Source organism: Cimex lectularius, unplaced genomic scaffold, assembly GCF_000648675.2.
Source record: "Cimex lectularius strain Harlan isolate CLEC.00 unplaced genomic scaffold, Clec_2.1 scaffold57, whole genome shotgun sequence".
In the NCBI taxonomy this organism is placed as follows: domain Eukaryota; kingdom Metazoa; phylum Arthropoda; class Insecta; order Hemiptera; family Cimicidae; genus Cimex; species Cimex lectularius.
In genome coordinates, this window is record NW_019392642.1 from 2,033,862 (window position 1) to 2,047,041 (window position 13,180).

Here is a 13,180-nt window from a genome sequence, read left to right on the forward strand (position 1 = left end):
TGAAAGTGCCTGAAATCTAAAAATGAGGTTGCTTGACTTAATTGTGCTATAAGATTAGATTTTCCGTTATAAAAGACAGTCGTATACATCAAATGACAATTCAGTATCAAGTAACAAACCCTAGGCAGCATTATGAATTGATGCGATTGATTTTATAATAGTAAGATAATCGACAATCTACATACATATTTCAATTTGCCGTAAACTGTCAGCAAACGAAGCAAAGTGTTTGAACATTTGTTCAAAAAATGTTGAAATATTTTCCAAAGACGTGGCAAATAGTTGAGCTATTTGTTTTATCCAGAAATTGAGGTAACTACAAAGCATTGTTTTAGAAAAATGCAATATCCTAAAACTGTAATAAAATCTAGTTATTGAGTGTGAATTGCTTTTCTGATAACAAAAAGCAATAATGGTGCTTATGGTGAACTTTTAAAAAATTTGCTAATTATAATTTTAATCTTTATGGAAGGTACTGGTTGAAATGAAAATGTCAGTGTCCCGAGCGGGATTCGAACCCTCGACCTTCGGCTAAATACGCTGCTGCTCTGACCACATGAGCCATCGTGACTTCGATTTGCTTGGACACTAACTTCTCATCTCAACCTATTATATTATATATTTTTATATTATACAGGGTGTGTCTTTAGATATCCCGGCTGGATTTCTCTTGAACTAATGACGCTATCACAAAAGACATGCTTAATATTTTTTTAGTCTAGTTTCAAATTTTTAGGTTCTACTTGGTGTCCGAGTGGATCGAAGTCACAATAGCTCAAATGGTAGAGCAGCGACGTATTTAGCCGAAGGTCATGGGTTCAAATCCCGCTCGTGACACTAACTTTTTCATTTCAACCAATACCTTACATAAAGATTAATTAATTGAAAGAAGTTATTTGGTCAATCGGACCACAAAATATATGGATATAATTTTAATTGTAATGTTGAAATTTTCTCGTGGCACTGCAGTATTTTAAATAAATGATACACGATGTTATTAACTATAACAAATAATTAAGGATTTTAGTTGAGATGAAAAAAGTTAATGGCACTAGCGGGATTCGAACCCACGATCTTCGGCTAGATACGCAGCTGTTCTACCACTTGAGCTATCGTGACATCGATCCACTCGGACATCAACTCCCCATCTCAACCCCACCTTATGAGTTTTCCCTCCTTTTGCCATTTTTCAAATGTCGCGTAATCGGTTTTGATTCTCGGCGACAATTGAAATGGCGACGGAGAGCTTTAGTGAAGGGTACTTCATTTTTTAAATCATTAATTCACTACTTTCGTGGTCCGCTTGACCAATTAATACATAACAAATAATTAAGGCTTTTAGTTGAGATGAAAAAAAGTTAATGGCACGAGCGTGATTCGAACCCACGATCTTCGGCTAGATACGCCGCTGCTCTACCACTTGAGCTATAGTGACCTCGATCCACTCGGACATCAACTTCCTATCTCAACCTCCTATCTCAACCCCACCTTATGAGTTTTCCCTCCTTTTGCCATTTTTTTTGCCTTTTTTTCAACTCAACTAAAAGCCTTAATTATTTGTCATGTATTAATTGGTCAAGCGGACCACGAAAGTAGTGAATTAACTATAACCTTAACCACATTTAATCTTATGATGTTACTATTTTTCGGTAGAAGTTATAAGTTACTGTAATTCGATATTAGCTGTAACTGAATCACGAAAATGTAAGTATACATTTGTAAAAAAAAATAGACGGACTTAACGATAAATTGTTTAAATAATACTATTCTACAATCCAGCATGATTTTGTTGGATTTTTTTGAAATATTTTTCACTTTAAATAAATGTTCGTTTTACATTCAACACACTTTCTAGAGGTATCTTTGAATAACAAAACAAGATTTCTACAACGATCAAAACACGGGCGAATTAGATTTTGTTTATATAATTTCCAGACCGTACTCTTTTTTTTTGAAGTCGGTCCATGAAGAGTTCCGTTTTTGAGTCAGGCATTACTTCTTGGTAACGTTCCACCATATATAAAGGGAAATGAGTAAACCAAAGATGACGATGGAAACAATGATGATAATCTGTCCAAAGAGGCAGCAGCCACAACATTTCTGCAACAGATAACATTCTCGTTTCACATTATAGCGGTAGTAGCACAATAATAGGAGATAACGTTTATACTGCTTCTGATGTTCAACCTTTTACGGTACGGAGAAAAATAAAACGCTAGTTAACTATTGTTTCACATGTGACGTATATTTGAACAATGTACAATTAAATGGGCAAGTAGACAGACAACATGATGGGATTCAGTTTTTTATTATTAATCATCCATCCCATTTTATTTGATAGACTAGTGAGTTTTTATTTTATTAAGTAGGTACATTAAAATTTTCGTTTAAAATTAGATAGCAAATGCATAAATTATTTTACATGGTAATTCGGTCAAAATTATATACTTGATAAAAACTAAACTTTTTTTCTTATATCATAGTTGTTCTTTTTCGACTTGTAAACGATTATAATATACAACAATTTACTAGCGAGCTAAGATGATCTCTCATGAAAAGAATCATAAATTTAACATAAAATATTGCAATGTACAAATATGGTAGCTAGGAGGTAAACTGCATTAGTCATCGCCAGCCCTCTTCTTTTTTGCCGTCCTTTTCTTTTATTTGTTGTATTTTGCTCCGGTGTTCCTCAGGGAAGCATACATGGCCCATTTCTATTTTCAATATACACTGCAGATATTCCTACTATGTTTACATTTCAACACATACATTCGCTGCTGATACAGCGATTCTTACACGTAATTCGGACCCCTAAATTAACACTCTACACTTATAGCAACACCTGAAGGGGGCGTCGGTGGCCCCAACCGTTTAGGCGTTGGCACGGCGCTCATCACTGTAAGGTCACGGGTTCGAATCCAGCGGCCCTGCATTCGAACCCAACATAATTACAAAGGGGCTTTTTTTCAAAAACACCCCCCCCCCCGGAGTTTATACGACCTCTGCTGTTGCAAACCATCGTTACAAAAAAAAACACTTGAATGAATTAACAGTACATTCACAAAGTGGAGAATGAAGATAAACAGATAAATTTTACCATAGGTAAAAATATATGTCCTGCAGTGAGTATAAATGGAATCCTATTGCCTACCACTGACCTTGGGCGTTATCTTGGACTTTCATGAATAAAGACCGACTTGGAATCCCCACACAAGGCTAAAAAGACAGCAAACAAACCGACGTTATAAATTATTAAAAAGACTACTTGACTCACGATCAAAATTAAACAATGAAAGCAAACTTTTCATTTACAAGACAATGACCTACTCTGGGCGTACGGTTGTGAAGTGTGAGCTCAACCCAGGATACCAATTCCCGGCGTTTCCAATCAATCCAATCTAAAATTCTCCGTCCATTTATAAATCTCCTTTTTTACGTTCCAAATTACACTATTCATAACGATCTGCACATCCCGTTTGTACTTGAACTCATCAAAACCCGCTATAAAAAATTTCATCACTGAATATACAAAATAATCTATTAGTAAATTTTTCACTTCCAACCATGAAAATCCTCCAAGACGATTAATGCGAAAGTGGCCCCGAGACCTTCTCATTGAATGAAGACCGAACAAGACATCAGTGTGAAGGAGTGTTGCCACTGGGCAACTTCTCCTCCAAGAGCCTCAAAATTCAACCTATATGAACATATTTTACGTAATAGCAGTTTTTGTAGTTGTAAATATAAATAAATCTAATAAAAAAAGTAGTTTACTCCTTCTATTAATTTTTCTGACGCTTTAGTCAAGTTATATTCTTGTTACGGTAACCAAAGCTCTCGTTTTTCTATCCTGTTACCAGCCTGTCTTTACTTAAGGGCTCCGTGAGTCAAAAATGAAAGTATACAGATACACGAATTGTACATATATAATAAAAAAACAAATTTAAAAACATATTACTCTAAATAGCATTTGTTCTGCCCCAGAGTAGACCATATTGGGGAAGGGGCCTACTCACGCTAATAAATCTCATTCACACACCCAGACTAATTGTCATTACTTTAAAAGCATTTTTTAGCCAAGAAGATAATTTAATCAGATAATTTGATACCTCCCCCCTATCAATCTCATTCTCAGATTGATTCCCGGCCAATAAAACCAATCGGACCATAAGATGATCCATAAGATTCTTAAGTACAAAACAAACCCATTATTCTATTGTTTTTCCTGGGATTTCTTTGTTTTTTTGAAGATTATTAATGTTTTTATTTGGGTTTATTAATTTACCCACAAAATAAAGCAACATATAAGTATGTCGCCAGCGAAATAAGACAATAGGCTTAAAAAGGTTAAGTAAAACTAACTGATCTCTCAAAATAATTAATTAAGTCTAATTCCGTCAATGAAATAATAAGCCAAACAGACGTATGTTTTTTAAACTGCTCTAAATATAATTTTTTACCCAATGTGTTTTGATTAATGAACACTGAACCTATCTAACTAAATAGGAAGAATGGTGTAGAAACTAAAATATTTCTAAACGATTCCTCAAAGTTTAACTTATTCCTGTTAACTTCTGGGTTTCCCTTAGTCGTCTCACGTGCTTCAGTTAAACAATTAATTAAATCGATCGATAGTGAGTGAATGCAATGAGACTTGATGAGGGCTAACTAATAATTAAATCGATACCGTCTACACCAACGAAGAACTTTCCGTTTGGAGTCAAATACTTCAATATTTTTGGTATCATTACCAACGCCGGACAAAAAAAAGAACAATCAATAATTTTAACCTTATTTGTAGGTAATAGGCTTTAAATCATTTTATTTGACTTTTGTAATTTATACTTTAATCTCGCACCAGCGAGATATTTCGGCACGCAACGGTAAAATCGATTGTTTCGAAACAATATTACCAATGATCGCCTTTTAGTAGGGGTATTCACGATGTTTGTAAGATGGTAACTCGTGTTAACCCGAATAGAGAAATGCCCTATAAGATCGTGAACGCCCCCTTCTTTTCTTAGCATGTTAAACGTCAATTTTTCCGCAATGCTGCGCGTGGTGATTGGTAGAACCAAAAATAAAGCTATAACAGTCCTTGAAGGCGTGTTGTTGTAAGTGATGGTTATCTTTTGTGTTAAATTGTAAAATGCCAGAAGTTAATAAAAAAAGGAAAATTAATCAACTCTTTCATTCAAAATGCTATCTTTGTACTCGAAAAGTACTAACAAATGACACGTTTCAATTCGTGCCGACATACCTAACATGTATCCTAAGGTGTAACAGCCTACACTTTATAGGATATGGGATGCATCTATTATGAATGAGAGTATAAGGACAGGTCAGAAATTAACAAAAGAAATTTATTGGTCTCATTCAATTAACGCTTATTTAAGAATAAAAATACGTGTAAATAAAAAACAGCTGTTAAATTCACGGCTGCCATGTTGGTTACCTACGCCATAACGAAGAGAAATTTGACTACATTTTCGACCTAACATCTAACATTGGCCCCGGCCTGTTAGATCGAGCAATGTTAACTAGGCGATTCTTGCAAGTCTACGTCATCATTTTCTCGATCTAACAGGACTTAACAGAGTTAACAGGGTTAACACGAAGATCGCGAGTACCCCTAGTATGTATCACTACATCGAATCGATACGCACCGAACGCCAAAAAGTTAAAATAACAACAGGCATAGTTCCTGAAAATGTTAGGATTGAGTGGGTCTTCAAGGAAATTTAAAACTATCTGTTAAAAACTTAATTATCTCAATGTGTAGACATTTTTAAAATTGTTTTGCACTCATGGTGACCTTAAAATAGGTAGAACGCTTGGCAGTAACATTTGAATTTGTTGTTCATCCAGATCATACCGAGATCCAGTTTATTCGTGTGAAAATAACTTTCAATTTGGCGTAAAATTAAGTCAACCAATAAAATTTGAGACTTCGTCTATAATTCGTCTAACTTAGGCAATTTTTCTTATAAGTCCGAGCCTTCGGTAGGCTGACTTTATAAACGTAAAGTTAAAATATAAATTTACTGAATCTTTCTTATCTGTATCGAAATCAATTGGAAAAGCATCTGTAGTTTTATTTTCTATGTATTCTACAAAAAACTTAACAAGTATATATCCACTGGCTTGAAGAAATGGCATTCCCTTCTTACGACGAGTTGCAAACTCAATGGAAATTACATTTTAGCACTTTTCTGATATGGTGCAAAAGGAAAAGTACCCGACTCCGGCCATAAACCCAGCAAATATTAAACATAATATGCATTTCATTGGACAGCATAGCTGGAAATAAAAAGAACAAAATTATTGATAATTATTAGAGGTTAGTTTTCTCTTATCACACTATGTTAAGAAGGCAGTTTTGTCGATCTATCAGAGCAAAATGAGAATCTTCAGGCCGAGATGATCAGAAACGACTCTCCATCTATTATCTACTATCTACAAACTTTTTTTTCCATAAAGTTTTACCGTTATGATAAAAATGATTTATTTCCTGCAAGAAATATTAAAATTAAGCATTAATAAAAACGCCCGTTCAAAATTTCTTTAACGCTCAATTTTGAAATACAATTTGCGCTAACAAAAAGCTAACTGTTTTGTCATGGTGGTCAGTCTGCTAACTGTTGTATAACTACAGTTCGATCGCTCCAGGTGATTTATTATTATTTTATTAGTCGAAGCTTCGACACACCACTAACGAACAAAAAATTGATGTTGTAAAAAAAACAATAAACTTGGGAGATTTTCCTTAAATATGCAGGGTGACGACTGCCTGCTCTTCCTGTTGCGATCTGCCAGACTAAAATGAGTACAGGCAGACGAAGTGTTCCGAAACGACCAAACTATTCATTTTGTTTTTGTTAGTTATCTTTTAGTTATCTTTTCGTAAAATTCCTAAATTTTCAGCAAGAAAAATTAAAATTGTGCATTATTAATAAAAACATACATCAACTTTCTTTTAATTCACTGTTTTTCGTCGTCCGCTAGACCAATTAATATATTCAATTAATTAAGGTTTTTAGTTGAGATAAAAAAGATAGTGTCACGAGCGGGATTCGAACCCACGACCTTCGGCTTAATACGCCGCTACACTATTAGTTGAGCTATCGTGTCTTCGATCCACTCAAAATTCAAAAAGGTGGGGGTTGGGATGAGAAGTTAGTGCCTGAGTGGATCGAAGTCACGATAGCTCAAGTGGTAGAGTAGCAGCGAATCAAGCCCAAGGTCGTGGGTTCGAATTCCGCTCGTAACACTGACTTTTTTATCTCAACGAAAAACCTTGATTAATTGAATTTCTTTTAATCCCTGCTTTGAATGATTCCCTGTGCCGTCAAACCTTATTATTTATGTTTTACTTATTATTTCATGTTTGAATAAAAATATCACTGAAATCATCATTAAATTACCTTTTTATGTCGAGAAACTTTCTGGGTTTAGACCCACTTTTCAACGTTGTCATCATTCATGACGTTTGATGAATTTTTTAAATCTTTCTTGTAAATAAGAGGTTATAAATAACTGGATAAAACCAAATTTGACGATTTACCTATTTGCCTATCTTAAAGATAAAACGGCCCTCCTATTCCAGGGGTGTGTTAAAGCACCGCACCAAGTTCGTTACGCTTTCAACCATTAGGTTTCAAACGTCGGCGGCTCACGTTGAAGAGGTGTTGTAATTAGATGTAATCCGGGCATATCAGAGGTAAAAGAGCCACTTCCACTTTCGCGTTTTAGAGTTAAGATTAGATTCTAATAGAATTTTCGAGTACAAGAACCGACTTAAACGAGTTAGTCCCTTTCCTTTTCAAACGACAGTTACAGCTGTGGACTTTACTTTGAAAATAGATGGCAGGTAGCGGTCGATTCGAGGGGTGAGTTTCACATCGGTTATCAGCCTTTTGTCAAAAATATTTGGAAAATTTGAAATTCAGTAAGAGTGGATAAACAGTTTGACCAGCTGGGACTACCAAAGGTCCAAATAATTGCTTAACGCGTAATTGGTCTGGTATTTGCAAAACTCATGAACTATGTCCGTATAAAATTGTACAAATGTTCCTTCTCTACAGCAAACTATGATTTCATTATAGGAAAAACTGTTCTTTTCACTTCTCTTAAAACAATACTGGCCATGTATTGAAAGAGTTAGTTAAAAAAAATCAATAGGCTTTTTTCAAAAGTTGTTGTTATATCACACTCTCACCCATTTATATACACAGACAAAGTACGGTACCTTTTCTGTGAGTAGTAAATATTAACAATTACGAGAAAAACGAGACAGGGTTAGTGAGTGGTTTCAGGTTCGTGACATGCCTAGGAAGAGAACGAAAAAGTAGTTGTCACCAGCCGTTGGTCGTACACATCTGCAATTTATGACCGGTCGAGTAATGTCGCGACAATTTTTTTCAAGTGAAATAACTCAGTTTCGCCCGGATTTCTGTGTAAACCATGCAAAATTTACTCATCAACGCTCAATGAGATAAAAAATATTCGTACACATCCGACAACCTTTTATAAATTAACCTTTAAAAAGCACAAGGACCAGAACATTTTCAAGCAGGAAAAAATCTATGTATAAAACGTATATTATTATAAAATTGGTGTTCCATCGTGGAATTACCGTAGTCTGGTTTGAAAATGAAAAGAACCTGTAGAGTTTTGTCTTTCAAATTATTTTTTTGTTTTTTATTTTTAGGGAGGGGATCTCATCCTTTGTTTTATCTCAATCCGTTGTTAGTGCAGATATTTAGATAGCCTGGAATTTTGCCAAAGGGTTGATGTTAGGGTTGTTGAGCCCTTCTTTACAGAGGTGAATACAAGGCACACAAACCGCCCTCAGCTTAAAAATGCTTCTGTAATCGGTCGTACTTTCAGAAAACATTGAATAAGTTTTACTAAACAGTATATTTTGAATAACATACTACGAAAACTATGTTTTTAATCATAGCTCTTTAATTTTTAGGTTTTGATTGAAAAACTGTGATGTCATTCGTTCATTCTCTTTAGAATAAATGAACAAAATAACGATGGGACACCATTGGAACAAGAAATTAGGTCTTAGTCGTTAGACAACTTTGTAATTAATCCGTTGTTCTATTATACAAAATAGAGAACTGAAAGTTCTGAATATACTCACCTCAAATTATTTAAAACTTTGATAATGAAAATTAATTCATTTATGTTTTTTCGAATATGTGTGCTTTGTATGTTCTGGTGTATTTATCAAAACAAACAATCCGTAACCGAACGCAGCGATCAATCCAACAATGCCTATAATAATCGATATCTTCATTGGCAAACACAAACCATTCCAACACCCCTGGAATTGAAGGAAATGCCGATTAAAAATATGCAAATAAATATCTAAATCGTTGATTGAATGACAATTAAAGACGACTTAAACCTTTTTACGGTTTTTTCAAGACTCGCTAATCATACTTTTGAGACTTTCTAAACAAATGACAATGGAGACATCACCTTAGAATTTAAATTCACTAATTTCCGTGATCCCTTGACCAATTAATATCATTCAATTAATTAAAGTTTTTAGTTGAGATAGAAAAGTCAGTGTCACGAGCGGGATTCGAACCCACGACCTTCGGCTTGATACGCCGATACTCTATTACTTGAGCTATCGTGCATTCGATCCACTCAAAATTCAAAAAGGTGGGGTTGAGATGAGAAGTTAGTGCCCGAACGGATCGAAGTCACGATAGCTCAAGTGGTAGAGTAGCGGCGTATCAAGCCGAAGGTCGTGGGTTCGAATCCCGCTCGTTACACAGACTTTTTTATCTCAACTAAATACCTTAATTAATTGAATTAGAATTTAAAGCAGAAATTGACATATACATACAAAATCACTATAAATAGGAAGTCTGGAGAAAATCAAGATAGACAACAATAAGGAACTTAAGTTGATTCCAATTTTCTCGATTTTTCAGAACAATTTACAGTTGCATACTTTCATTACAACACGTTTTCCGATCGGTACGAATATGAAATTGGATAGACACAAAGTTGTTTCAACAACTACAAAAGTTGGAAAATGGCTGTCAAAAGAAAAAGCTCAAAAAGGAGAAGTGAGAATTTTTTTAACAAAAAGTTTTTGTCAGTGTTGACATTTTGAATGTAACGAACTATCTACTCACTACCGAATGACAAGATCTTTTAGCTTTTTACCCGAATCCCATTACGCTTTAATTCATGTTACATAGGCCGGAAGAGATTGTAATCTGAAGACACTAGGTCCGGCGAATATAGTTCTTAGGAAGCAGTAAATTAATCCCGTCTAATCCTACCAAATGAATAGCAAGGTTCTTAGGGTTAGGTCCACCCTTAGAAATGGCCAAAGCAGGATACCAGCTTTCCGCTCGATGTTGGAAGAAATTTGTTGTCATAAAATATTTACTTTTTCCTTCTCAGTTACTAACTTGTTAAAATTGGGTCGTCTCAACCGTTTGTTTACTTTTGCAGCTTGTGCGGCCATCACACTCAGGATCCTGTTAATGGAAACTTACAAACTCCTGTCATACAATGAGCACATCCGCCAACACGAAGCTTTATCTTGCCGACTTTCCTTTTATTTTTATTTATTCTTGTACAACCCCTGACATGCCCGGTCACTAAAGGCATCTGCACACGATATACTCTTAAGCTTTGACTGTATGTTTTTAACATTACTATGCAGTAAAAATGTCTTTTTTGATTACTCCAGGACGAATTAACATTCAACACTCCTCGAATGCTATCAATGATAATGTAATTTCTAATATGTTCGTTGTGTAAGCCCGAGAAAGGAAAATCCGATATTATTGTGAGCATAATTTCATAACAAATTGAATTTCCAAACTCGTTGACTTGACTATGCTCAACTCCCACCATCTTTTCCTCATACTCCTTCCTATTATTTTAACATTTGCGTTTTTCATCTATCTAGTGCTAGTTTGCACTTAAAAATAGAAATGCATCTCAAAAAATCATACAGGGTATCGACATTTATGAAAGATTTAAAACGACAACGGAAAATTAAATGGTCGCTGTTCGGCTACACAAGGTTCGTTTTGAATCAAAACATATTTAGATAATATTTTTTTACTTTTTTAGCAATCATATCAAATAATAATTTTAATTTAATATTAACGTGATCAAAATTGTTGTGATCATTATTGTTCTCTAGTTGCGTTATAAACAATTTAATAATGATATTAATGTAGTATTCTCTCCGATCGTATTTACATTTAATAAGCCATTTTGCTTAAAGGAGACTGATCTTACTGATCAAACAGATAGAATTCAATTGTGAGGATACGATCAAATTAATATACAATTTCCACAGGAAGAGGTGGTATCGATGCGGTCCGGTTTGTCAAAGCTTCACGGATTGAAAACTTCAAATTAAATTTTGTTTTTATTTTATTAAAGCTTTGAGAATGCTAATATTGAGTTTTATTGACAATGACTCTTGTCTAAACAACACGTAAAACCAGTGAGATTTCGTTCATTAATTGTAGAACGCCTGGTCGTAACTTTTGCCCCGACGACAAGTTGAAATGCGAAAATGTTTCATTTAAGAAGATAAATATTTAATAATTTTTTATCTTACCGAGTCATCGTTGCTATCGTCGCTAGGTGAACGGGGAGGCATTTTCCGAGATCATCAAATTTCAAAAATCACTCCATTCCATGGCCCGTTTTGAGAAATTTCCTTTTCCTCTGATGAACCTGCAATCGCAGGCATTCTCTAAAAGATTTATTTTTTAATTGCTTATATAACTCAAAGATCGACTAAGTACAACCTATGCTACACTATACGAACTATAACATAATTCGTATAACTATGTATCTTATAATACATCATATATTTTATATAAATAGTTGCTCATTAGAAAGCAAACTTGTGTTTTTACACACTTTCACATCACGAAAACTTTGTCGTTTATCTCTCTAATAAATTGTCTAAAAGAAAAATGTATTCATAAAAGTGATAGGCATGGAAATTTTCCTTGTGGAATGAATACATTTAATAGAAGTTTTAAAAAATAATACAAATGCAAAAATGCTCGACTCATGAGTTAATTTGATTGTTAAAAAATTTAATTTTACGAGATTCTTAAATTAATCCACATTGTCAAAGCATAGGACGTATTTTACATGAACAGCAATAATTTAAAATTTTGAATTTAACAAACACTTTTTGACATTAATGACTGTTTTTCGTTGTGACTCATTCTTAAAGACAATCAAAATAAATTTATAATGGCACTTTTGAGAGTACTTACGTAATACGGGAGAATCAAATAATTGAAATCCAACCGACCGAATTCTCTTACCGAACATTAGAATAGTTAAAATTTTGACCAGTCAAATGGCTAGGCTAGAAACCTCACAAGAAAACCATATGTGAGAGGAAATGTCAACTGATAAAAAATCGGGTAGGCTTTTTTCGCAATGTTGCATTGTCAACCTTCGTCAGTTTCGACATTCTGATTTATTTTCCATTGTTTCACAAATATTTGCCAGTTCAATACAGCATTGTTGTAGCTTTTTAATGATCGCGACTTTTATTCCTGAAGATGAGGTTGCATTATTTCCTACATCAACGTAAAATTACAAACAAAAAGCTAAAAATTTACGTATTTTAAATAATCATTTAAAATTCTTTTCCAAGCTTTCTTTTGTAATTTTCAAGTCAATATGGAGTTTAATCAAAATATTGGAAATTTAAGATTTTGTCCTGAAATAGCGTGTGCATTGGGGTTCTCGCTATTTCGGTTATCAATAGGTTTTCGAATATCAAACTCGTCAAGCTGGGATTTTGTAATATCTCGATTTTTCTTATTGAAAAGGTCCTTCAGTCGAAAGAAAATCTATCGTACCCAATCATCCCTTTTTCTCCACCCTCTCGACCTGGGATGGTCGCGAACAGGTCCCGTCCAGAACATTCGCCCGAGATGATTCACATATCGATTTATTCACTTTTGTGAATAATTTGACATATCGTTCGGAATTTTTTTTAAATCACAGCTTGTTTGCATACATAAAAAAATATTATTTTGCGGTGTATACATTCACTTTTTTCCACATCTTACATGTATTTGTTAAATTTAAACAATGTTTGTAATCCCAGGCCCTGAAGATGATCGCAATAAAGATCGAAACGTTG

At 34.3% G+C, this 13,180-nt stretch overlaps 1 long non-coding RNA gene across 4 annotated transcripts; it reads right to left on the reverse strand.

The window, feature by feature from the left end:
- Positions 1 to 1,918: 1,918 nt before the first annotated feature.
- Positions 1,919 to 13,045, reverse strand: LOC106662047. 4 transcript variants are annotated; one of them, XR_001339824.2, is made up of 4 exons: positions 12,297 to 13,038; positions 11,621 to 11,758; positions 6,130 to 6,303; positions 1,919 to 2,100 (listed from the first exon to the last, which is right to left on the reverse strand). It is a non-coding gene; the product is annotated as an uncharacterized LOC106662047 (long non-coding RNA). The 4 variants fall into 4 exon arrangements; XR_001339825.2 differs by lacking the exon at positions 1,919 to 2,100 and having other exon boundaries at positions 6,074 to 6,303; positions 12,297 to 12,584; positions 12,894 to 13,045; XR_001339823.2 differs by lacking the exon at positions 1,919 to 2,100 and having other exon boundaries at positions 6,074 to 6,303; positions 12,297 to 12,584; positions 12,651 to 13,045.
- Between the last annotated feature and the right edge of the window lie 135 nt (positions 13,046 to 13,180).